At 57.4% G+C, this 25,299-nt stretch overlaps 1 protein-coding gene across 5 annotated transcripts in view; it reads right to left on the bottom strand.

Annotated features, from left to right (window-relative positions):
• The window catches only part of PACSIN3 (protein kinase C and casein kinase substrate in neurons 3), a 249,608-nt gene that overhangs the window by 196,199 nt on the left and 28,110 nt on the right, over positions 1 to 25,299 (bottom strand). For all 5 annotated transcript variants that reach the window (XM_069221670.1, XM_069221668.1, XM_069221672.1 and 2 more), the window contains exon 2: positions 827 to 903. The gene's annotated coding sequence lies outside the window, so the exon portion shown is untranslated. The remainder of the gene's footprint in view (positions 1 to 826; positions 904 to 25,299) is intronic.

The raw sequence follows: 25,299 nt of genomic DNA, 5'->3' as shown, positions 1-25,299 counted from the left end.
AGTACCCTGGTCCGAGAGCTCCTGAATGAGTCCGGAGGGGGAACCCCCTCATATTTCGTTACACCACTGATGCAAGCCATAAACAGCTCCATATGCCAGCCAGGATACCACTCGACGTTGAAGGACACTTGTAAGAGACTAAGTTAACAATTCGACATTACTAGTTGGACAACCATCTCAGGCGAGCAAACACGCCCAAAGCCCCAGAAAGGACTACATTAAAGAAGACAAGTTCATGAGACCACTCCAGGCAGAGCAAAAGCCTCAACCCTTGTGGCACACATATGAAGGAGAATCCTAGATAGATTCACCAGGATATCTTCCCACCCACTGAGGACCAGGGTTGGTCTCAAAGCCAACTCTCTACTCAACTAATTACACTCTATACATAAGAGATGACATGATAAACAGTACAGCTAACACTGCTAAGCACCAGAGAGACCACAGCGAAGAGCTGTTTCGGCTGAAGACCTGGTTGGCCAGAGTCCACCATCAGGATGCTGAAACTGCTTGTGATTGCAAGGTACCATCCATAGTCACCCAAGTCACCTGACATGGAAAGCAACATTAAATAAACTCTGGCACTCAACCACCTACACAGGCTCCTTCTGCAATCACACGCTTGATTTTCCATGAAGGAATTTGAAAAAACATGTTTATCCCGAAGGAAACTACAGCAAGTGCCAGAATGTGAGATTTCCAGTGTCCAAAGTTCAGTTTAACATATGCACCCTGAGCACCTTGGAGCAGGAGAGTCTGCACATAAGAACATTGTACCCAGCCCAGTGCACACTGCACTGTAGCTCCCATCATGTGTTACACTCACCTCCAGCAGGTCGCTGATCCCCAGCAGGTCGCTGATCCCCAGCAGGCTCTTTCAGTTGCCCCAAAAGATTCCGTCACCTGCCCCAGAAAAAGGACACAAGTTAATCAAGCAGATGGGTCACTCTCTTCAGATTCTAACTTTACATTAAAAATTCGACGTAAGCAACACTCCTGGATGGTTCTGCACAAAGACTTGTGGCAGCAGGGGCAGAAGTACTTGGCAACCCACTGGGCACAGAATTACCTGCTGGCAGAAGAGAGGGCCATGCAAAACACCATCCTCTGGGGCAGGAACAGAACCAACTGCCTGCAGTAGAGGGCACAGAGCAAACCCCTGGCGGTAGGCATAGGACCATGCCAATTAGAAGGCGCAAAGTAACCGCCTGGTAGTAGGCACAGGACCATGCCACGCAGAAGGCACAACGTAACCCCTTGGTGGTAGGCACAGGACCATGCCATGCAGAAGGCACAATGTAACCCCTTGGTGGTAGGCACAGGACCATGCCATGCAGAAGGTACAAAGTAACCCCCTGGTGGTAGGCACAGGACCATGCCACACAGAAGGCACAAAGTAATCTCCTGGCACTAGGCATAGAACCATGTCTCACAGAAGGCACAAAGTAAGTCCTGGTGGTAGGCACAAGTCCATACCACACATAAGGCACAAAGTAACCCCCTTGGTGGTAGGCATAGGACCATGCCATTTAGAAGGCGCAAAGTAACCGCCTGGTAGTAGGCACAGGAGCATGCCACGCAGAAGGCACAACGTAACCCCTTGGTGGTAGGCACAGGACCATGCCATGCAGTAGGCACAACGTAACCCCTTGGTGGTAGGCACAGGACCATGCCATGCAGAAGGCAAAACGTAACCCCTTGGTGGTAGGCACAGGACCATGCCACGCAGAAGGCACAAAGTAATCTCCTGGCACTAGGCATAGAACCATGTCTCACAGAAGGCACAAAGTAACTCCCTGGTGGTAAGCACAGGCTCATGCCATGCAGAAGGCACAAAGTAACCCCTGGTGGTAGGCACAGAACTGTGCCATGCGGAAGCCACAGAACCGTGCTATGCAGAAGGGACAAAGTAACCCCCCTGGTGGTAAGCACAGGCCGTGCCACGCAGAAGGCACAAAGTAACCTCCTGGTGGTGGGCATAGAACCATTCCATGCAGAAGGCACAAAGTAACCTCCTGGCGGTAGGCACAGATACATGCCACGTGGAAGGTGCAAAGCATCCCCCTGGTGGTAGGCACAGAACCACCCGTTAGAACGCTCCGCTGCCAGCGGCCACGAATGGCCACACATGGTAAGCCCTTGCCCATCAGTACGACCAAGCAGTCTTTACATCCAAGGCACCAACAGGTCCCCCCAGGAGCTGGAATTCTTCACTCCAGCTTCTGCTTCCAACAACTGGGCACAAACAACATTCCTGGATACCACATTCTACAGTGCCTGAGCTCACCGCCTCCGTCCGAGGCGGACCTGGAGACAGCCTCTGGTTCCCCTCCATCACTGCCCCAATTTATATCCCATGTCCTCTATCCTAAGAGTCTGTCCCTGTCCTGCTCGCAGGTGTGAGTCTGCGAGTGAACTACGAACACTACACACTGAGGCGCCTCGAGGGCCATCTCTAGGCACCCAAAGGTGTTAGGAACAGACAACTCACCCTGATGGGGTTCTCTTACAATGGGACCTTTGTCGGCTTACGGGGTAACACGTGACATCATACCAGGGCTCTCTCCACTCTCTGCAGGTGGGCACAGGAGAGTTAAGGAGCTTCTGCTCCCACCCAACACCCCCATGTTCCTGGGGAGTAGTGATTCTAAACTCTGGCTGTCAAGCTTGGACACTACAGTAGGCAATTATGTGCGCGGACCTGCAACGTATGCTTCGCGGTAAGAGAAGGGGGGCCTGGTTCCAACTGAGGAGACCTTTCTTTTGGGTTTATGTCCAGTGAGATTCTGTCAGAACACCCCTAGAAGAGAGGTCTTCTGGGACCTGGCCTCCACCCTCAGGGATCTGGAGTATTCTCTGGCTGCCTTGTGTACAAGATCACACAGTCATGACCTTCATTGATGCTCTAGGCTAGGCTAGAATGGGAGCTCTTCCCCACTAGGTCACAATCTCCCTAGGGCCCTTCCTGATTTCAAATCTTCTCTCCAGGGTTCCACTTCCAGCTCCTGTTGTGAAATTAATCAGTAGATTTGTTGAGCGCTTCCTGTCACCCGTAAGGGTTTCGAGGCGCTGGCAGGGTACAGTAGCCGAATAGCCAGGTTTTCAGGGACTTTGGAACTCTGGAAGAAATGGGGAGGTCATGGGATGACAGGGTAACCTGTTTCCTGTCTTTGCTGCTAGATAGTAGAAAGAGTGACCTCCGCATCTGCTACGTCGGAGGTGGGGTGTGAGGGTCATAGAAAGGGAAGCCGAGGTGTCTGGTGGCTGACGGATGTTTAGGCAGTAGTTCAACTAAGCGGGTCTGAAGTGTGTAGCGCCTCGTATGCACGGGACAGGAGCTTGAAGTGGCAACTTTTCCACACAGGGAGGCAGTGGAGCTCCCTGAGGTAGGGGGTGATGTCCTAGAACTCTCTAGATGAACCTACGAGTCTGACTGCAGCGTTCTGTATGGTCTGTCATCGTAGGAGGAGGTGAAAGGAACCTGCTGCTATCTCCAATGTTCCTTCATCTCGTCCCTTCTTCTAGAGAGGTTCAGTCTCCTGAGCCTTCATTCCTCTGCAGTCTGCATCCTTCAGGGTGAAGTATCTGCAGATCTTCACGATTGGATGGTAAGCCAGAAACATGAGCCATCAGATCCAGGAATCCCTCGAGGTCATTGCCTTCCGCGACCTCTTGGAGTCACAAGATGCAGATCTTTGCTGCAGGTGCCGGTTTTCTACATCTTCGACCTTTGGCCCTCCCACTCAGGTCTTATTTTCCTCCATGGATTTTTTTTGTTGAACTAAATGTGAAAAGGGGCACTGAACAGCCTCGGCTTCCACGTGCAAAACGAACAGATGATGGATGGAATGCTGAAAAATGTCAAACATTCACCCTCAGCCACAGATTCTAGCCTGAATCCATAGTTTTTTGCCCACCACGCCACCCGTTTGGACCCAGTCACAGGAAAATCAGTCTTGAGCCCATGGGAACAGTCCAGACCGAACTACCACCATATCCAGGTTAGCCATTTCTGATGAGGGGTGATACCTCAAAACTGGTCCCAGGATGCTCGTTTCCAGTCCCGGAAATACAAGACCTGGCAGTTTGAGCTGAACTGTTCCTATGGGGAGCAGGGTCAAGATTGATTTGCATATGACTGGGACCAACTGCTATGGTGTGGCTCAAAAAAAAAAGTTCCAAATCGATGGATTTAGGCCCAGATCTGTGATTGGATTGGGGGGGGGATGATTGACATTGTTCAGCATTCCGTCCATCGTATGCTCTTTCTGTCTCTGCTTCCACGAGACTCCAGCATTAATGTTCTTTACCGTCATTTAACAGGTCAAACATGCTGGTGAACAAGCTTGGTTAGCATTCCATTAATGATGCATGTTTGCCAAGGGCAAGGAGTGCATCGTTGGGTGGAGGGGGGGTGGTAGACAGCCAACGCTCGTGGAGAGGAGGTCCCCCTCACCTTACGTCTCTGGTTTCTCCTAGGAGGAGAAAAGTCCATGCTGCACCCCTCTCTGCCCTTCATTCACTGGTTTTGTCAAGAGTCCTACTTCGTGGGCAGAGCGCACTGAACTGCACTTGCTCGACATTTCGGTTTATGTCCACCTAGTTTTTAGGGGCTTCCACTAGACTTTCAAGCCTGTAGCCTCTATTAACTGCACTCCACATCCTGTCACGGTCTTCAACCTCTACAGTGATTCGTCGTCTTCCACTACTCAAGCCAAGCTTGGTTGTCAGTGAGATCCAGGCCTCAGCTCCCTCCTATGTCAGACACCATCAGCCGCCACAGCCAACGATGAAGTCTCTGTGGCCGTAATGTTCAAGCACGAAGGCTCTCTGCTGGTTGGACATAACCGGCCCTGATGCTCCAGGATATAGGCTCTCTGCTAGCTGGAAGACTGGGCACCACAGGTCCCCATGCTCAAGGATGAAGGCTCTCTGCTGGCTGGAGGATTGGGCGACAGTGCTCCCCATGCTCAAGAATGAAGGATGTCAGCTGGATGGAGGGTTGAGCACCACTAGTACCCAGGCTTAAGGATGAAAGGTCTCTACTGGCTGGAGGTTTGGGCACCACAGCTCCCTATGGTCAAGGATGAAGGGTGTCTGAAGGTTTAGGCACCACCGGTCTCCATGCTCAAGGATGAAAGGTCTCTGCTGGCTGGAGGATTGGGCACCACTGGTCCACATGGCCCAGTACAAAGGTTGTTTGCTGGCTGGAGGTTTGGGCACCACTGGCCCCCATGCACAAGAGTGAAGGTTGTCTGTAGGCCAGAGGTTTGGACACCACTAGTCGCCATACTCAAGGATGAAGGCTCTCTGCTGGATGGCAGATGGGCAGCACTGGTTCCCATGATCAAGGATGAAGGATGTATGGTGGATGGAGGTTTGGGCACTACTGGTCTGGTGGCTGGAGGTTTGGGCGCCACTAGTCAAGGATGACAGATGTCTCATGGTTGGAGGTTTGGGCACTACCGGTCCCCATGCTCAACGATCAAGGCTCTCTGCTTGCTGGAGCTCCTTTTTCCTCAGATTCTGCCCTTCACTCCTCCACCCTCTTAATTTCAGGGGCAGGGCATACAACCCCCTCATCTGGTGGGCTATATGATAAAAACTATACTTTGAACATAAATCTATTAGTCCAAAAAAAAAAAAAAAAAATAACGGTCTTGTCCCCATCACCTAAAAAAGTCAACATGCTCAGTAGCTTCGTATATATCACTCGCGCTTCACGCCGGGCCCAAAGAATGATAAAGACTGGATTGTACTATCCCCTGTGACATGAGAGGCCCAAATTGGTCAACATACAATTTTTTAAAATATATTGGGAAACAAAATAGTAAGAAATAATTTATCATACATGTTCCAGATAATGGCAACCCCAGATAAAATCACGGATAAGCCTAACACGTTCACGTACAGTGTATATTAATACAACATTTCAGCACCAAGAATAGTTTTTATAAAGATAATCGTCAATGATCCGTATCTGGTCAGAGAGGACGAAACACAAGTGGCGACGCACATACGAAGCCTGCTTCCTCTCTCCGCCCACCCCGCCTGAAGAGTCCTGCAATGTGTAGCCTTCAAAGCACCATCTCTGGCGACATCCTCCAGTCGGCCGATGATAACTACTCAAGCAGCCTCGGTTAGAGACGTCCAACTCCTCAAACGCGGCCTCACATCATACTGACCGGGGTGTCCAGCGCCCACCTGAAGCTCAACCCAACCAAGACAGAATTCATGGTATTTGACAAAACCAACAAACAAGATAGAGTAGAAACCAGTCAATGAAGGAGCCTGGAGGGCTTCGAACCCCAGTTCATCGAACGTCAAGTCACTTGGATTCACCCTGGAGACCAACCTCGGCCTGAAGGAACAAACCACCAAAACAAAGGTGGCTGGTACCAGCTCTCTCTCCTAAAGAAAGAGAAACCTTCCAGAAAGCCACTTCAGAACTCTTAAGGCCTTTGTACTCTCGGATGTGGTTACTGATAACTACTCCTCGGCTCCACACCGGCCCCTTGCAAGGGTATCACCATCACCCCATCCTGATGAGACCCCATTGGCTCCCCTTGCTGTCCCGCACCATCTTCAACACCAGCTGCATCCTTCACAAAGCCATCACAACCAGCACCCCTTCTTATCTCACAACCAGCACCCCCGCTTATCTCACAACCAGCACCCCCGCTTATCTCACAACCAGCACCCCCGCTTATCTCACAACCAGCACCCCTGCTTGTCCTGCAGACAGGCTTACTGTCTCCCCCGCCTGGAGGCAGAGGGGAGATAGACACCCACTGAGGGGGCACTACCCACCCACCAGAGGGTACAGGGGAGATACACACCCTCTGAGGGGGCAGTACTCACCCACCAGAGGGTACAGGGGAGATACACACCCTCTGAGGGGGCACTACCCACCAGAGGGTACAAGGGAGATACACACCCTCTGAGGGGGCACTACTCACCCATCAGGGGGCAGAGGGGAGATACTCTGAGGGGGCAGTACTCACCCATCAGGGGGCAGAAGGGAGATACACACCCTCTGAGGGGGCACTACCCACCAGCAGAACATAGCTAAGACAGTCACACTCCCTGTGGACACAGCCACTCCCCTCTGAACACAGCCAGTCACATCCTAGCAGAACACACTGAAGGCAGACACTCCCCTATGAGTACAGTCTATCACATCCTAGGAGAACAAGCGAAGGCCTGTCACCCCCCCTCTAGGTACAGTCAGTCACAGCCTAAGGAAACAAGCGAAGGCAGGCACTCCCTCTATATACACAGTCAGTCACTCCCCTCTTGGTATAGTCGGTCACATCCTAGGGAAACTGAGGGAACACCGGGGCGGATACCCCAGCACAGCCATCAGTGTCCAATAACGACTGATAGAGTCACTCCTCCCCTGGCACGTCCTAGGACCCAGGGCGCCGGCTGTCCCGGAAGTTTGCTGAGTTTTGTGCTACGAACCAGCAGAGCCGGTTTGTGACGCTGGAAGGAATCTTAAGTTTGTGGCAGAAGCAGTCCTGGGCCATGGGGGCTGTGCCAGGCTGCGCGGCCGTGTCCTATCCCTCCAAGAGACCTGCTGCCTGGCACCGTGCGCTCCACCCTCCCCGGAGACTGCAGAGGACATGCCACGGCGTGCCCACAGATGTCCCCAGGGTCTACTCCTCAGAAGGTCTGGTGCCAGGTGTGCGTCAGAGCAGTGTGGGATACGAGGGAAGGCATCAACCTACGGTGTGGGCACAGAGGGCACTGTGGGATACAGGGAGAGGGCACCGACCCATGGTGTGGGCACAGAGGGCAGTGCAGGACCTAGGGACAGGCACCAACACCTGATGTGGGCACAGAGAGGGCAGTGCAGGACCTAGGGACAGGCACCAACACCTGGTGTGGGCACAGAGAGGGCAGTGCAGGAGCCAGGGACAGGCGCCAACACCTGGTGTGGGCACACAGAGCAATGCAGGACCTAGGGACAGGCACCAACACCTGGTGTGGGCACAGAGAGGGCAGTGCAGGAGCCAGGGACAGGCACCAACACCTGGTGCGGGCACAGAGGGCACTGTGGGATACGGGGGGAGTGCACCAACCAACGGTGTGGGCACAGAGAGGGCAATTTGGGTTACAGGGTGAGGGCACCAACCCACGGTGTGGGCACAGAGGGCAGTGCAGGATCCAGGGTGAGGGCACCAACACCTGGAGTGGGTACAGACAGGGTAGTGCAGGGTCCAGGGATAGGTGCCAACACCTGGTGTGGGCACAGAAAGGGCAGTGCAGGAGCCAGGGACAGACACCAACACCTGGTGTGGGCACAGAGAGGACAGTGCAGGATCCAGGGAAAGGCGCCAACACTTGGTGTGGGCACAGAGGGCAGTGCAGGAGCCAGGGACAGGCACCAACACCGGGTGTGGGCACAGAGGGCAGTGCTGGGTTAGGCACAGTCAAGTGATGTGGGCACAGAGACGGCAGTGCAGGAGCCAGGGACAGGCGCCAACACCTGGTGTGGGCACAGAGAGGGCAGTGCAGGATGCAGGGACAGGCACCAACACCTGGTGTGGGCACAGAGAGGGTAGTGAAGGATGCAGGGACAGGCGCCAACACTTGGTGTGGGCACAGAGGGCAGTGCAGGGACAAGCACCAACACTTGGTGTGGGCACAGGGGGCAGTGCAGGATCCAGGGACAGGCACCAACACCAGGTGCGGGCACAGAGAGGGTAGTGCAGGAGCCAGGGACAGGCACCAACACCTGGTGTGGGCACAGAGGGCACTGTGGGATACGGGGGGGGGGGGTGCACCAACCAACGGTGTGGGCACAGAGAGGGTAGTGCAGGAGCCAGGGACAGGCACCAACACCTGGTGTGGGTACAGAGAGGGTAGTGCAGGAGCCAGGGACAGGCACCAACACCTGGTGTGGGCACAGAGGGCACTGTGGGATACGGGGGGGGGGGGGGGGAGTGCACCAACCAACGGTGTGGGCACAGAGAGGGCAGTGCAGGAGCCAGGGACAGGCACCAACACCTGGTGTGGCACAGAGGGCAGTGCAGGAGCCAGAGACAGGCACAGTCCAGTGATATGGGCACAGAGGGCAGTGCAGGAGCCAGGGACAGGCACAGTCCAGTGATTGTGGGCACAGATAGGGCAGTGCAGGATCCAGGGACAGGCACAGTCCAGTGATGTGAGCACAGAGGGCAGTGCAGGAGCCAGGGACAGGCACAGTCCAGTGATTGTGGGCACAGATAGGGCAGTGCAGGATGCAGGGACAGGCACCAACACCTGGTGTGGGCACAGAGAGGGCAGTGAAGGATGCAGGGACAGGCGCCAACACTTGGTGTGGGCACAGAGGGCAGTGCAGGGACAAGCACCAACACTTGGTGTGGGCACAGGGGGCAGTGCAGGATCCAGGGACAGGCACCAACACCAGGTGCAGGCACAGAGAGGGCAGTGCAGGATCCAGGGACAGGCACCAACACCTGTTGTGGCACAGAGAGGGCAGTGCAGGAGCCAGGGACAGGCACCAACACCTGGTGTGGGCACAGAGAGGGCAGTGCAGGACCTAGGGACAGGCACCAACACCTGGTGTGGGCACAGAGAGGGTAGTGCAGGAGCCAGGGACAGGCACCAACACCTGGTGTGGGCACAGAGGGCACTGTGGGATACGGGGGGGGAGTGCACCAACCAACGGTGTGGGCACAGAGAGGGCAGTGCAGGAGCCAGGGACAGGCACCAACACCTGGAGCGGGTACAGACAGGGTAGTGCACGGTCCAGGGATAGGGGCCAACACCTGGTGTGGGCACAGAAAGGGCAGTGCAGGAGCCAGGGACAGACACCAACACCTGGTGTGGGCACAGAGAGGACAGTGCAGGATCCAGGGAAAGGCGCCAACACTTGGTGTGGGCACAGAGGGCAGTGCAGGAGCCAGGGACAGGCACCAACACCGGGTGTGGGCACAGAGGGCAGTGCTGGGTTAGGCACAGTCAAGTGATGTGGGCACAGAGACGGCAGTGCAGGAGCCAGGGACAGGCGCCAACACCTGGTGTGGGCACAGAGAGGGTAGTGCAGGATGCAGGGACAGGCACCAACACCTGGTGTGGGCACAGAGAGGGCAGTGAAGGATGCAGGGACAGGCGCCAACACTTGGTGTGGGCACAGAGGGCAGTGCAGGGACAAGCACCAACACTTGGTGTGGGCACAGGGGGCAGTGCAGGATCCAGGGACAGGCACCAACACCAGGTGCGGGCACAGAGAGGGTAGTGCAGGAGCCAGGGACAGGCACCAACACCTGGTGTGGGCACAGAGGGCACTGTGGGATACGGGGGGGGGGGGGGGGGAAGTGCACCAACCAACGGTGTGGGCACAGAGAGGGTAGTGCAGGAGCCAGGGACAGGCACCAACACCTGGTGTGGGTACAGAGAGGGTAGTGCAGGAGCCAGGGACAGGCACCAACACCTGGTGTGGGCACAGAGGGCACTGTGGGATACGGGGGGGGGGGGGGGGGGGAGTGCACCAACCAACGGTGTGGGCACAGAGAGGGCAGTGCAGGAGCCAGGGACAGGCACCAACACCTGGTGTGGCACAGAGGGCAGTGCAGGAGCCAGAGACAGGCACAGTCCAGTGATATGGGCACAGAGGGCAGTGCAGGAGCCAGGGACAGGCACAGTCCAGTGATTGTGGGCACAGATAGGGCAGTGCAGGATCCAGGGACAAGCACCAACACTTGGTGTGGGCACAGGGGGCAGTGCAGGATCCAGGGACAGGCACCAACACCAGGTGCGGGCACAGAGAGGGTAGTGCAGGAGCCAGGGACAGGCACCAACACCTGGTGTGGGCACAGAGGGCACTGTGGGATACGGGGGGGGGGGGGGGGAGTGCACCAAGCAACGGTGTGGGCACAGAGAGGGTAGTGCAGGAGCCAGGGACAGGCACCAACACCTGGTGTGGGTACAGAGAGGGTAGTGCAGGAGCCAGGGACAGGCACCAACACCTGGTGTGGGCACAGAGGGCACTGTGGGATACGGGGGGGGGGGGGAGTGCACCAACCAACGGTGTGGGCACAGAGAGGGCAGTGCAGGAGCCAGGGACAGGCACCAACACCTGGTGTGGCACAGAGGGCAGTGCAGGAGCCAGAGACAGGCACAGTCCAGTGATATGGGCATAGAGGGCAGTGCAGGAGCCAGGGACAGGCACCAACACCGGGTGTGGGCACAGAGGGCAGTGCTGGGTTAGGCACAGTCAAGTGATGTGGGCACAGAGACGGCAGTGCAGGAGCCAGGGACAGGCGCCAACACCTGGTGTGGGCACAGAGAGGGTAGTGCAGGATGCAGGGACAGGCACCAACACCTGGTGTGGGCACAGAGAGGGCAGTGAAGGATGCAGGGACAGGCGCCAACACTTGGTGTGGGCACAGAGGGCAGTGCAGGGACAAGCACCAACACTTGGTGTGGGCACAGGGGGCAGTGCAGGATCCAGGGACAGGCACCAACACCAGGTGCGGGCACAGAGAGGGTAGTGCAGGAGCCAGGGACAGGCACCAACACCTGGTGTGGGCACAGAGGGCACTGTGGGATACGGGGGGGGGGGGGGGGAAGTGCACCAACCAACGGTGTGGGCACAGAGAGGGTAGTGCAGGAGCCAGGGACAGGCACCAACACCTGGTGTGGGTACAGAGAGGGTAGTGCAGGAGCCAGGGACAGGCACCAACACCTGGTGTGGGCACAGAGGGCACTGTGGGATACGGGGGGGGGGGAGTGCACCAACCAACGGTGTGGGCACAGAGAGGGCAGTGCAGGAGCCAGGGACAGGCACCAACACCTGGTGTGGCACAGAGGGCAGTGCAGGAGCCAGAGACAGGCACAGTCCAGTGATATGGGCACAGAGGGCAGTGCAGGAGCCAGGGACAGGCACAGTCCAGTGATTGTGGGCACAGATAGGGCAGTGCAGGATCCAGGGACAAGCACCAACACTTGGTGTGGGCACAGGGGGCAGTGCAGGATCCAGGGACAGGCACCAACACCAGGTGCGGGCACAGAGAGGGTAGTGCAGGAGCCAGGGACAGGCACCAACACCTAGTGTGGGCACAGAGGGCACTGTGGGATACGGGGGGGGGGGGGGGGGGGGGGAGTGCCCCAACCAACGGTGTGGGCACAGAGAGGGTAGTGCAGGAGCCAGGGACAGGCACCAACACCTGGTGTGGGTACAGAGAGGGTAGTGCAGGAGCCAGGGACAGGCACCAACACCTGGTGTGGGCACAGAGGGCACTGTGGGATACGGGGGGGGGGGGGGGAGTGCACCAACCAACGGTGTGGGCACAGAGAGGGCAGTGCAGGAGCCAGGGACAGGCACCAACACCTGGTGTGGCACAGAGGGCAGTGCAGGAGCCAGAGACAGGCACAGTCCAGTGATATGGGCACAGAGGGCAGTGCAGGAGCCAGGGACAGGCACAGTCCAGTGATTGTGGGCACAGATAGGGCAGTGCAGGATCCAGGGACAGGCACAGTCCAGTGATGTGAGCACAGAGGGCAGTGCAGGAGCCAGGGACAGGCACAGTCCAGTGATTGTGGGCACAGATAGGGCAGTGCAGGATGCAGGGACAGGCACCAACACCTGGTGTGGGCACAGAGAGGGCAGTGAAGGATGCAGGGACAGGCGCCAACACTTGGTGTGGGCACAGAGGGCAGTGCAGGGACAAGCACCAACACTTGGTGTGGGCACAGGGGGCAGTGCAGGATCCAGGGACAGGCACCAACACCAGGTGCAGGCACAGAGAGGGCAGTGCAGGATCCAGGGACAGGCACCAACACCTGTTGTGGCACAGAGAGGGCAGTGCAGGAGCCAGGGACAGGCACCAACACCTGGTGTGGGCACAGAGAGGGCAGTGCAGGAGCCAGGGACAGGCACCAACACCTGGTGTGGGCACAGAGAGGGTAGTGCAGGAGCCAGGGACAGGCACCAACACCTGGTGTGGGCACAGAGGGCACTGTGGGATACGGGGGGTGGGGGGGGAGTGCACCAACCAACGGTGTGGGCACAGAGAGGGCAGTGCAGGAGCCAGGGACAGGCACCAACACCTGGAGTGGGTACAGACAGGGTAGTGCACGGTCCAGGGATAGGGGCCAACACCTGGTGTGGGCACAGAAAGGGCAGTGCAGGAGCCAGGGACAGACACCAACACCTGGTGTGGGCACAGAGAGGACAGTGCAGGATCCAGGGAAAGGCGCCAACACTTGGTGTGGGCACAGAGGGCAGTGCAGGAGCCAGGGACAGGCACCAACACCGGGTGTGGGCACAGAGGGCAGTGCTGGGTTAGGCACAGTCAAGTGATGTGGGCACAGAGACGGCAGTGCAGGAGCCAGGGACAGGCGCCAACACCTGGTGTGGGCACAGAGAGGGTAGTGCAGGATGCAGGGACAGGCACCAACACCTGGTGTGGGCACAGAGAGGGCAGTGAAGGATGCAGGGACAGGCGCCAACACTTGGTGTGGGCACAGAGGGCAGTGCAGGGACAAGCACCAACACTTGGTGTGGGCACAGGGGGCAGTGCAGGATCCAGGGACAGGCACCAACACCAGGTGCGGGCACAGAGAGGGTAGTGCAGGAGCCAGGGACAGGCACCAACACCTGGTGTGGGCACAGAGGGCACTGTGGGATACGGGGGGGGGGGGGGGGGAGTGCACCAACCAACGGTGTGGGCACAGAGAGGGTAGTGCAGGAGCCAGGGACAGGCACCAACACCTGGTGTGGGTACAGAGAGGGTAGTGCAGGAGCCAGGGACAGGCACCAACACCTGGTGTGGGCACAGAGGGCACTGTGGGATACGGGGGGGGAGGGGGGGGGGAGTGCACCAACCAACGGTGTGGGCACAGAGAGGGCAGTGCAGGAGCCAGGGACAGGCACCAAAACCTGGTGTGGCACAGAGGGCAGTGCAGGAGCCAGAGACAGGCACAGTCCAGTGATATGGGCACAGAGGGCAGTGCAGGAGCCAGGGACAGGCACAGTCCAGTGATTGTGGGCACAGATAGGGCAGTGCAGGATCCAGGGACAGGCACAGTCCAGTGATGTGAGCACAGAGGGCAGTGCAGGAGCCAGGGACAGGCACAGTCCAGTGATTGTGGGCACAGATAGGGCAGTGCAGGATGCAGGGACAGGCACCAACACCTGGTGTGGGCACAGAGAGGGCAGTGAAGGATGCAGGGACAGGCGCCAACACTTGGTGTGGGCACAGAGGGCAGTGCAGGGACAAGCACCAACACTTGGTGTGGGCACAGGGGGCAGTGCAGGATCCAGGGACAGGCACCAACACCAGGTGCGGGCACAGAGAGGGCAGTGCAGGATCCAGGGACAGGCACCAACACCTGTTGTGGCACAGAGAGGGCAGTGCAGGAGCCAGGGACAGGCACCAACACCTGGTGTGGGCACAGAGGGCAGTGCAGGACCTAGGGACAGGCACCAACACCTGGTGTGGGCACAGAGAGGGTAGTGCAGGAGCCAGGGACAGGCACCAACACCTGGTGTGGGCACAGAGGGCACTGTGGGATACGGGGGGGGGGGGGGGAGTGCACCAACCAACGGTGTGGGCACAGAGAGGGCAGTGCAGGAGCCAGGGACAGGCACCAAGACCTGGTGTGGGCACAGAGAGGGTAGTGCAGGAGCCAGGGACAGGCACTAACACCTGGTGTGGGCACAGAGGGCACTGTGGGATACGGGGGGGGGAGTGCACCAACCAACGGTGTGGGCACAGAGAGGGCAGTGCAGGAGCCAGGGACAGGCACCAACACCTGGTGTGGCACAGAGGGCAGTGCAGGAGCCAGAGACAGGCACAGTCCAGTGATATGGGCACAGAGGGCAGTGCAGGAGCCAGGGACAGGCACAGTCCAGTGATTGTGGGCACAGTCCAGTGATTGTGGGCACAGATAGGGCAGTGCAGGATCCAGGGACAGGCACAGTCCATTGATGTGAGCACAGAGGGAAGTGCAGGAGCCAGGGACAGGCACAGTCCAGTGATTGTGGGCACAGATAGGGCAGTGCAGGATCCAGGGACAGGCACAGTCCAGTGATGTGGGCACAGAGGGCAGTGCAGGAGCCAGGGACAGGCACAGTCCAGTGATTGTGGGCACAGATAGGGCAGTGCAGGATCCAGGGACAGGCACCAACACCTGGTGTGGGCACAGAGGGCACTGTGGGATACGGGGGGGGGGGGGGGGGGAGTGCACCAACCAACGGTGTGGGCACAGAGAGGGCAGTGCAGGAGCCAGGGACAGGCACCAACACCTGGTGTGGCACAGAGGGCAGTGCAGGAGCCAGAGACAGGCACAGTCCAGTGATATGGGCACAGAGGGCAGTGCAGGAGCCAGGGACAGGCACAGTCCAGTGATTGTGGGCACAGTCCAGTGATTGTGGGCACAGATTAGGGCAGTGCAGGATGCAGGGACAGGCACCAACACCTGGTGTGGGCACAGAGAGGGCAGTGAAGGATGCAGGGACAGGCGCCAATACTTGGTGTGGGCACAGGGGGCAGTGCAGGATCCAGGGACAGGCACCAACACCAGGTGCAGGCACAGAGAGGGCAGTGCAGGATCCAGGGACAGGCACCAACACCTGTTGTGGCACAGAGAGGGCAGTGCAGGAGCCAGGGACAGGCACCAACACCTGGTGTGGGCACAGAGAGGGCAGTGCAGGACCTAGGGACAGGCACCAACACCTGGTGTGGGCACAGAGAGGGTAGTGCAGGAGCCAGGGACAGGCACCAACACCTGGTGTGGGCACAGAGGGCACTGTGGGATACGGGGGGGGAGTGCACCAACCAACGGTGTGGGCACAGAGAGGGCAGTGCAGGAGCCAGGGACAGGCACCAACACCTGGAGCGGGTACAGACAGGGTAGTGCACGGTCCAGGGATAGGGGCCAACACCTGGTGTGGGCACAGAAAGGGCAGTGCAGGAGCCAGGGACAGACACCAACACCTGGTGTGGGCACAGAGAGGACAGTGCAGGATCCAGGGAAAGGCGCCAACACTTGGTGTGGGCACAGAGGGCAGTGCAGGAGCCAGGGACAGGCACCAACACCGGGTGTGGGCACAGAGGGCAGTGCTGGGTTAGGCACAGTCAAGTGATGTGGGCACAGAGACGGCAGTGCAGGAGCCAGGGACAGGCGCCAACACCTGGTGTGGGCACAGAGAGGGTAGTGCAGGATGCAGGGACAGGCACCAACACCTGGTGTGGGCACAGAGAGGGCAGTGAAGGATGCAGGGACAGGCGCCAACACTTGGTGTGGGCACAGAGGGCAGTGCAGGGACAAGCACCAACACTTGGTGTGGGCACAGGGGGCAGTGCAGGATCCAGGGACAGGCACCAACACCAGGTGCGGGCACAGAGAGGGTAGTGCAGGAGCCAGGGACAGGCACCAACACCTGGTGTGGGCACAGAGGGCACTGTGGGATACGGGGGGGGGGGGGGGAGTGCACCAACCAACGGTGTGGGCACAGAGAGGGTAGTGCAGGAGCCATGGACAGGCACCAACACCTGGTGTGGGTACAGAGAGGGTAGTGCAGGAGCCAGGGACAGGCACCAACACCTGGTGTGGGCACAGAGGGCACTGTGGGATACGGGGGGGGAGGGGGGGGGGAGTGCACCAACCAACGGTGTGGGCACAGAGAGGGCAGTGCAGGAGCCAGGGACAGGCACCAACACCTGGTGTGGCACAGAGGGCAGTGCAGGAGCCAGAGACAGGCACAGTCCAGTGATATGGGCACAGAGGGCAGTGCAGGAGCCAGGGACAGGCACAGTCCAGTGATTGTGGGCACAGATAGGGCAGTGCAGGATCCAGGGACAGGCACAGTCCAGTGATGTGAGCACAGAGGGCAGTGCAGGAGCCAGGGACAGGCACAGTCCAGTGATTGTGGGCACAGATAGGGCAGTGCAGGATGCAGGGACAGGCACCAACACCTGGTGTGGGCACAGAGAGGGCAGTGAAGGATGCAGGGACAGGCGCCAACACTTGGTGTGGGCACAGAGGGCAGTGCAGGGACAAGCACCAACACTTGGTGTGGGCACAGGGGGCAGTGCAGGATCCAGGGACAGGCACCAACACCAGGTGCGGGCACAGAGAGGGCAGTGCAGGATGCAGGGACAGGCACCAACACCTGTTGTGGCACAGAGAGGGCAGTGCAGGAGCCAGGGACAGGCACCAACACCTGGTGTGGGCACAGAGGGCAGTGCAGGACCTAGGGACAGGCACCAACACCTGGTGTGGGCACAGAGAGGGTAGTGCAGGAGCCAGGGACAGGCACCAACACCTGGTGTGGGCACAGAGGGCACTGTGGGATACGGGGGGGGGGGGGGGGGGGAGTGCACCAACCAACGGTGTGGGCACAGAGAGGGCAGTGCAGGAGCCAGGGACAGGCACCAACACCTGGTGTGGGCACAGAGAGGGTAGTGCAGGAGCCAGGGACAGGCACCAACACCTGGTGTGGGCACAGAGGGCACTGTGGGATACGGGGGGGGGGGGGGGAGTGCACCAACCAACGGTGTGGGCACAGAGAGGGCAGTGCAGGAGCCAGGGACAGGCACCAACACCTGGTGTGGCACAGAGGGCAGTGCAGGAGCCAGAGACCGGCACAGTCCAGTGATATGGGCACAGAGGGCAGTGCAGGAGCCAGGGACAGGCACAGTCCAGTGATTGTGGGCACAGTCCAGTGATTGTGGGCACAGATAGGGCAGTGCAGGATCCAGGGACAGGCACAGTCCATTGATGTGAGCACAGAGGGAAGTGCAGGAGCCAGGGACAGGCACAGTCCAGTGATTGTGGGCACAGATAGGGCAGTGCAGGATCCAGGGACAGGCACAGTCCAGTGATGTGGGCACAGAGGGCAGTGCAGGAGCCAGGGACAGGCACAGTCCAGTGATTGTGGGCACAGATAGGGCAGTGCAGGATCCAGGGACAGGCACCAACACCTGGTGTGGGCACAGAGGGCACTGTGGGATACGGGGGGGGGGGGGGGGGGAGTGCACCAACCAACGGTGTGGGCACAGAGAGGGCAGTGCAGGAGCCAGGGACAGGCACCAACACCTGGTGTGGCACAGAGGGCAGTGCAGGAGCCAGAGACAGGCACAGTCCAGTGATATGGGCACAGAGGGCAGTGCAGGAGCCAGGGACAGGCACAGTCCAGTGATTGTGGGCACAGTCCAGTGATTGTGGGCACAGATAGGGCAGTGCAGGATCCAGGGACAGGCACAGTCCATTGATGTGAGCACAGAGGGCAGTGCAGGATCCAGGGACAGGCACAGTCCAGTGATGTGGGCACAGAGGGCAGTGCAGGAGCCAGGGACCGGCACAGTCCAGTGATTGTGGGCACAGATAGGGCAGTGCAGGATCCAGGGACAGGCACAGTCCAGTGATGTGGGCACAGAGGGCAGTGCAGGAGCCAGGGACAGGCACAGTCCAGTGATTGTGGGCACAGATAGGGCAGTGCAGGATCCAGGGACAGGCACCAACACCTGTTGTGGCACAGAGAGGGCAGTGCAGGAGCCAGGGACAGGCACCAACACCTGGTGTGGCACAGAGGGCAGTGCAGGAGCCAGAGACAGGCACAGTCCAGTGATGTGGGCACAGAGAGGGAAGTGCAGGAGCCAGGGACAGGCACAGTCCAGAGATATGGGCACAGAGGGCCGTGCAGGGACAGGAACAGTCCAGTGATGTGGGCACAGAGGGCCGTGCAGGATCCAGGGACAGGCACAGTCCAGTGATGTGGGCACAGAGGGCCGTGCAGGGACAGGCACAGTCCAGTGATTGTGGGCACAGAGGGCCGTGCAGGGACAGGCACAGTCCAGTGATTGTGGGCACAGAGGGCAGTGCAGGGACAGGAACAGTCCAGTGATGTGGGCACAGAAAGCAGTTTATGGTTCTTAAACTTACAAGACAAGCTTCCCCACCAGCAGGAGAAGAAGCCGAGATGTCCCCCCTGGACGCCCTCAGAGCCTTGGGGTGAGGCAGAGCTGCTGGGTCCGGCCGCTCAGTGGACTAATGCACACACTTCAGGAATCCGTCATTGACCTCATGCTTACAGGTTCAAGTGCTGGCAGGTCCCCTCAGCCTTTCATCCTCCCAAGGTAAAAAAAACGAGTACCATGGAACTAGGTAAGAATATTCATCTATTTTTCAGCGCCAAGATACCCTTCTGTGTCAATGTGCGCTATACAACTGGGCGTTATGTTACTAACAAGGGTAGACAAACACTAGCCACGCTCAGGGGACAGGCACGCTGCACACACGGCACTGCACAAAGGAGTCAACACGTGGTGCATTGAATGAACTGCCCACGTCAAGGGGGGCGCGGGGGTGTACACCAGGTAGAGACACAGACAACCAACTCTCCTAGGGATGGACTTGGAGTAACAGCGACAACACTGAGGCACCATTGACCCTGGGCACACGGTGTGAGAGGTTCATCCACGAAACACTAAAGACTGATGTAAGCCCAAGTAACAGAAGGGGGGGGGGGGCATACAAAATGAACCCCCACCCATGGTGGTGACCAATGATTGGCGGGGTTGGAGTGGCTGCTGCCACCACTGGTTCAGTGCCCCAGAGCTAATGATTCGAATGAATGAATGACTGACTGAGTGGCGACTTGTGGGGGGCACAGCTACTCCATGGGGTGTCCAGAAGCTGTGTTTCTCGGTTACCTACGGATCATCTACGCTTGTTGGAAAAGCCAGGTCCTCGGCCTCTTCTTGAAGAATGAGTTGACATCCACATGGAGGCGTTAGGGAGCGGGGCTGCCCAGTGAGGGATATTCCCCCACCACTGGGCACACCTGGGTCCTACTCGGAGTAACATTCCCCAGGACAGACCCTTAGTAGCGCAGAGCCTGAGGAAGGCTACATCCGAGGATGTGAGTGAGGGGCCAGCAGGACCAGCACAACACCCGCCTCAAGCACACACTCCACCTCACAGACCAGTTTACTACACTCAGAAAGTACTTTATGAAGAAAGTAAGGCCAAACTACAACAAGCATTGGCAAAGCCAACAGCTTTCACCTTTGGGACCTATTGACTTTGCCAAAGGTTTTTAGCTATGCTCTAGTGCATCCCCGACACTGCTGGGAGGAGCCCACACTTGGAGGGGGCAGGAAGAAGGGGCAATGGGAGAGGCAGAAGAACACAGGGGGCCGAGGAAGGCAGAAGCAACATGGGGGGACACGTGGTGAAAACCAACAGACGGCAAGGGTGTCGGGGGTGAAGCACCACAGTGGGTGCAGAGAAAAGCAAAATACAGGGCTGAAGTATGGGGGGGGTAGCAACATCGGGGCACGGGTCGGAGGCAGCAGAGACGGCATGAAGCACCAGTGTGGGGGATGGAGAAAATCAAACAGGCCACAGAGAGCCAAGTGTTGCATGTCGGGGGAAACAAACTGTAGAGAGTAGCACATGAAGTGGCACTCAGGCAAAAAGCAACACATGGATGAGCGCACAAGCGCATCACGGGCGGGGAGAAGCAACACATGGAGAAGCACACAAGGACAAGCGCATCATAGGGGCGGGAGAAGCAACACATAGATGAGCACACAAGGACAAGCACATCATAGGGGGGAGAAGCAACACATGGAGAAGGACACAAGGACAAGCACATCATAGGGGCGGGGAGAAGCACACAAGGACAAGCGCATCACAGAGGCGGGGAGAAAAAACACATGGAGAAGCACACCAGGACAAGCACATGATAGGGGCGGAGAGAAGCACACAAGTACAAGCGCATCATAGGAGCGGGGAGAAGCAACACATGGAGACGCACACAAGGACAACCGCATCATAGGAGCGGGGAGAGCAACACATGGAGAAGCACACAAGGACAAGCGCATCATAGGGGCGGGAGAAGCAACACACAGAGAAGCACACAAGGACAAGCGCATCACAGGGGCGGGGAGAAGCAACACATAGATGAGCACACAAAGACAAGCGCATTATAGGGGCGGGGAGAAGCAACAGAAGGACAAGCGCATCATAGGGGTGTGGGGAGAAGCAACACATGCAGAAGCACACAAGGACAAGCACATCATAGGGGCGGAGAGAACACACAAGGACAAGTGCATCATAGGGGCGGGGAGAAGCAACACCTGGAGAAGCACACAAGGACAAGCGCATCATAGGGGCGGAGAGAAGCACACAAGGACAAGCGCATCATAGGGGCGGGGAGAAGCAACACATGCAGAAGCACACAAGGACAAGCGCATCATAGGGGCGGGGAGAAGCAACACATGGAGAAGCACACAAGGACAAGCGCGTCATAGGGGCGGGGAGAAGCACACAAGGACAAGCGCATCATAGGGGCGGGGAGAAGCACACAAGGACAAGTGCATCATAGGGGTGGGGAGAAGCAACACATGGAGAAGCACACAAGGACAAGCGCATCATAGGGGCGGAAGAAGCAACACACTGAGAAGCACACAAGGACAAGCGCATCATAGGGGCGGAAGAAGCAACACACTGAGAAGCACACAAGGACAAGCGCATCATAGGGGCGGGGAGAAGCAACACATGCAGAAGCACACAAGTACAAGCGCATCATAGGGGCGGGGAGAAGCAACACATGGAGAAGCACACAAGGACAAGCGCGTCATAGGGGCGGGGAGAAGCACACAAGGACAAGCGCATCATAGGGGTGGGGAGAAGCAACACATGGAGAAGCACACAAGGACAAGCGCATCATAGGGGCAGAAGAAGCAACACACGGAGAAGCACACAAGGACAACCGCATCACAGGGGCGGGGAGAAGCAACACAGATGAGCACACAAAGACAAGCGCATTATGGGGGTGTGGTGAGAAGCACACAAGGACAAGCGCATCAGAGGGGCGGGGAGAAGCAACACAAGGACAAACGCACCATAGGGGTGTGGGGAGAAGCACACAAGGACAAGCGCATCAGAGGGGCGGGGAGAAGCAACACATGGAGAAGCACACAAGGACAAGCCCATCAGAGGGGTGGGGAGAAGCACACAAGGACAAGCACATCATAGAGGAGGGGAGAAGCAACACATGGAGAAGCACACAAGGACAAGCGCATCATAGGGGCGGAGAGAAGCACACAAGGACAAGTGCATCATAGGGGCGGGGAGAAGCAACACATGGAGAAACACACAAGGACAAGCGCATCATAGGGGCGGGGAGAAGCAACACATGGAGAAACAAGGACAAGCGCACCATAGGGGCGGGGTGAAGCAACAGTGCGGGGAAAGAAAATTATACTAGGGAGACATCAGGAAAACACTTGCACTTTTGTGAGGTGCATAAGACAAAACAATAAAAAAGTAGCTCCAACAGTAAAGAGTGGAAGGACACGTAAATTTCAACTGCTCCAAGGGAGGGACAGACACTAGATGGACAGTGCGCGCCACTGGCTAAAAAGCAGGAAAATGAAGCCAACGGTAAGCAGTGGACGGGGTGCAAGCCGCTCATGCTGTTGGTAAGGCCACAATATGTCTTCCGCAGCCAGACAGCAGGGCTATCTGGCAGGCGTGACCAGGAACTGCCAAGTAAACTGTTTTAAATGTACAGTTCAATTCCACAAGGCTTTCCATTGGACAGTCGATGAACATTTCTGTGCAGTACTCACAAGTGGCAGCGAAGGCGGCTTCTCCCTCTTCACTCAGCACGACTCCCAGAACCGAGCGGCCTCCGGGCAGGCCAGAGAGGCTGGACGAGAGTCGGTCATCTTGTGCAGGCAGACAGATCTCTCCGAGAGCCTACCGGGTTGAAGCTGGGGTCTGTACTATCGCTCTCCTTGACAGAGTCTTTTCTGGCCCTCAACGGCTGCCCAGGCCTGTACTCTCGCCTCAGTAGCCACTTCAGTCCGTGGTGTGGACACCAAAGTCCTCGCCTTCCTCTTTCTGAAAGCAAACCACTGTGAGCAAAGAATCTTCACCAGGGCCAGCGCCGAACCAGTTACAATGGGCCAAATGATGTGCTTCACAAGAAGAGTCTTCAAGGCGCTCTGCTGAGATCTGAAAGGCTACCCGGAGATTGGCAGAAACCGATCCTTTCATAGAAGTAAACACACAGGGCTTGGTGGAGGAGGGCCCCGCACCCACCCATGGTTCAGAAGTCTCTTCTACTCCCAAGACCTCCACCAGGCAGGGTTGTGGTTCTGCCTCCCCTCAGAAATCCAGCTGCCTTCCATCTCTTGGGAGCCTCACCAGTATGAGCTTGGGGTAGTAGGCCTTGCACAACCACTCACTGCTATTGCCTGGGCACAGATTCTGTCTCCCTTCAGTCTGAAGCACCACCAGGTACGGCACAAATCAGAGGTGGGCGGGGGTGCCCCATCCTCACCCTCCATCCACAGTTTACCACAGTCTCTGTCTTATGATGAAGACTCTGCTAAGTGCACAGTTAGTTCAAAGCTTTCAAGAGGTTGCACTGGTAGTGTTTAAAAACTGCACGGCCCTCGATTAGTCCAATGATATTGATTCTTTCCCATGGAAACTCAAGGCAGGTCTCACCCAGACTGCTTCGGTGACCCCCAATCTTAGGCTTTCATAAAAGAGCAGGCCCGAGCTAGGTTTATCTCCAGCCAAGCTTTGCTAGTCCTCTGAAGCGCCCCTGTAGCCTAAGGCCCCCCAACACAGCGTCAACAATGTGTCAGCCACATTAGGAGGACTGAGCCTCAACATCCACAGGGGGAAAACCAAGATCCTGCAGGCTAAAACGGCCAGCACACCTGCAGTCCCTCTTGTGGGTCACGCCCTGGAAGAGGTGGAGGTCTTCACCCACCTGCGAGTGTCCAACAGCGAGGAGCCACAAACGCCAACGTCAGGGCAAGAATCGACAGAGCAAGGGCTGCCTTCATTCAGCTAAAGAAGAGCTGGAGCTCCAAGGACCTAACGCTGTAAACAAAGATCAGGCTTTTTAACACCAACGTAAAATGGGTCCTCCTGGATGGAGCAGAAACTTGGAGGACAACAGTGACCACCACCAGCAGAGTGCAGACCTTCAACAACACCCACAGGAGGAAAATACTCCAAATCTGCTGGGCAAACACCATCAACAACAACAACCTATGGCGGCAGACTTCCCAGCTCATGAAGAAGTCATGAGAACCCGCTGGGGCGGATAGGGCACACCCTTCACAAGCCTGCATCAAACACCAGCAGCCAAGCCCTGACCTGGAACCCTCAAGGGAATAAGAAAGGAGAAAAAGGCCAAAAGACACCTGGCACCGAGGCCTCGAGGCCAAAAGACACCTGGCACCGAGGCCTCGAGGCCAAAAGACACCTGACTCCGAGGCACTCGAGGCCATAAAACACCTGACTCCGAGGCACTCGAGGCCATAAAACACCTGACTCCGAGGCACTCGAGGCCATAAAACACCTGACTCCGTGGCACTCGAGGCCATAATACACCTGACTCCGAGGCACTCGAGGCCATAATACACCTGGCACCGAGGTCTCGAGGCCAAGAAACAGCTGGCACCGAGGCCAAGAAACAGCTGGCCTCGAGGCCAAGAAACAGCTGGCCTCGAGGCCAAGAAACAGCTGGCCTCGAGGCCAAGAAACAGCTGGCGCCGAGGCCTCGAGGCCAAGAAACAGCTGGCGCCGAGGCCAAGAAACAGCTGGCGCCGAGGCCAAGAAGAACGAGTTACTTACCTTCGGTAACGACTTTTCTGGTGGATACATTAGCTACCTGTGGATTCCTCACCTCATGAATACTCCCATGGCGCCAGCATTCAACGGAAATCTTCTTACTAGTCTCTGCACGTCGACGAGGACGTCACTGTAGCCCACGCGATGCCGTCTGACTTCATACAGGCAATAAGAGGTCCTCGACGACGTGCGGACGTCAGTACCAATCATTTTTTACGTGCATGAGAACAACCAGGCAATGCAATGAAAGAGCAAGGCAACATCCCATTATATTGTAAAAACACACAACATTGTATGAATAACTGTAAAACTTTTTATATAAATATATATATAAAACTTTCTCTTTTAAAATATATACACACACCAAGTATATACACAAAGATATATACATATATATAAATATATTATATACACATCTATTGCACCCTCAAAGACCAAGAGGAGCGCACTCAAGGATTACTTGGTAAGACCAGAAAGGCAACGGGGAGGCGGGTGGGACCGTGAGGAATCCACAGGTAGCTAATGTATCCACCAGAAAAGTCGTTACCGAAGGTAAGTAACTCGTTCTTCTGATGGATACAACTACCTGTGGATTCCTCACCTCATGAATAGAGTCCCAAAGCAGTACCACGCCCAGCGGTGGGTGCCTAAATGGTCAAACCAAGAAATCCTGCA

The sequence above is a fragment of the Pleurodeles waltl genome, chromosome 3_1 (genome assembly GCF_031143425.1).
Source record: "Pleurodeles waltl isolate 20211129_DDA chromosome 3_1, aPleWal1.hap1.20221129, whole genome shotgun sequence".
Taxonomy (NCBI): Eukaryota; Metazoa; Chordata; class Amphibia; order Caudata; family Salamandridae; genus Pleurodeles; species Pleurodeles waltl.
This window is presented reverse-complemented; position numbering and strand designations above follow the sequence as displayed.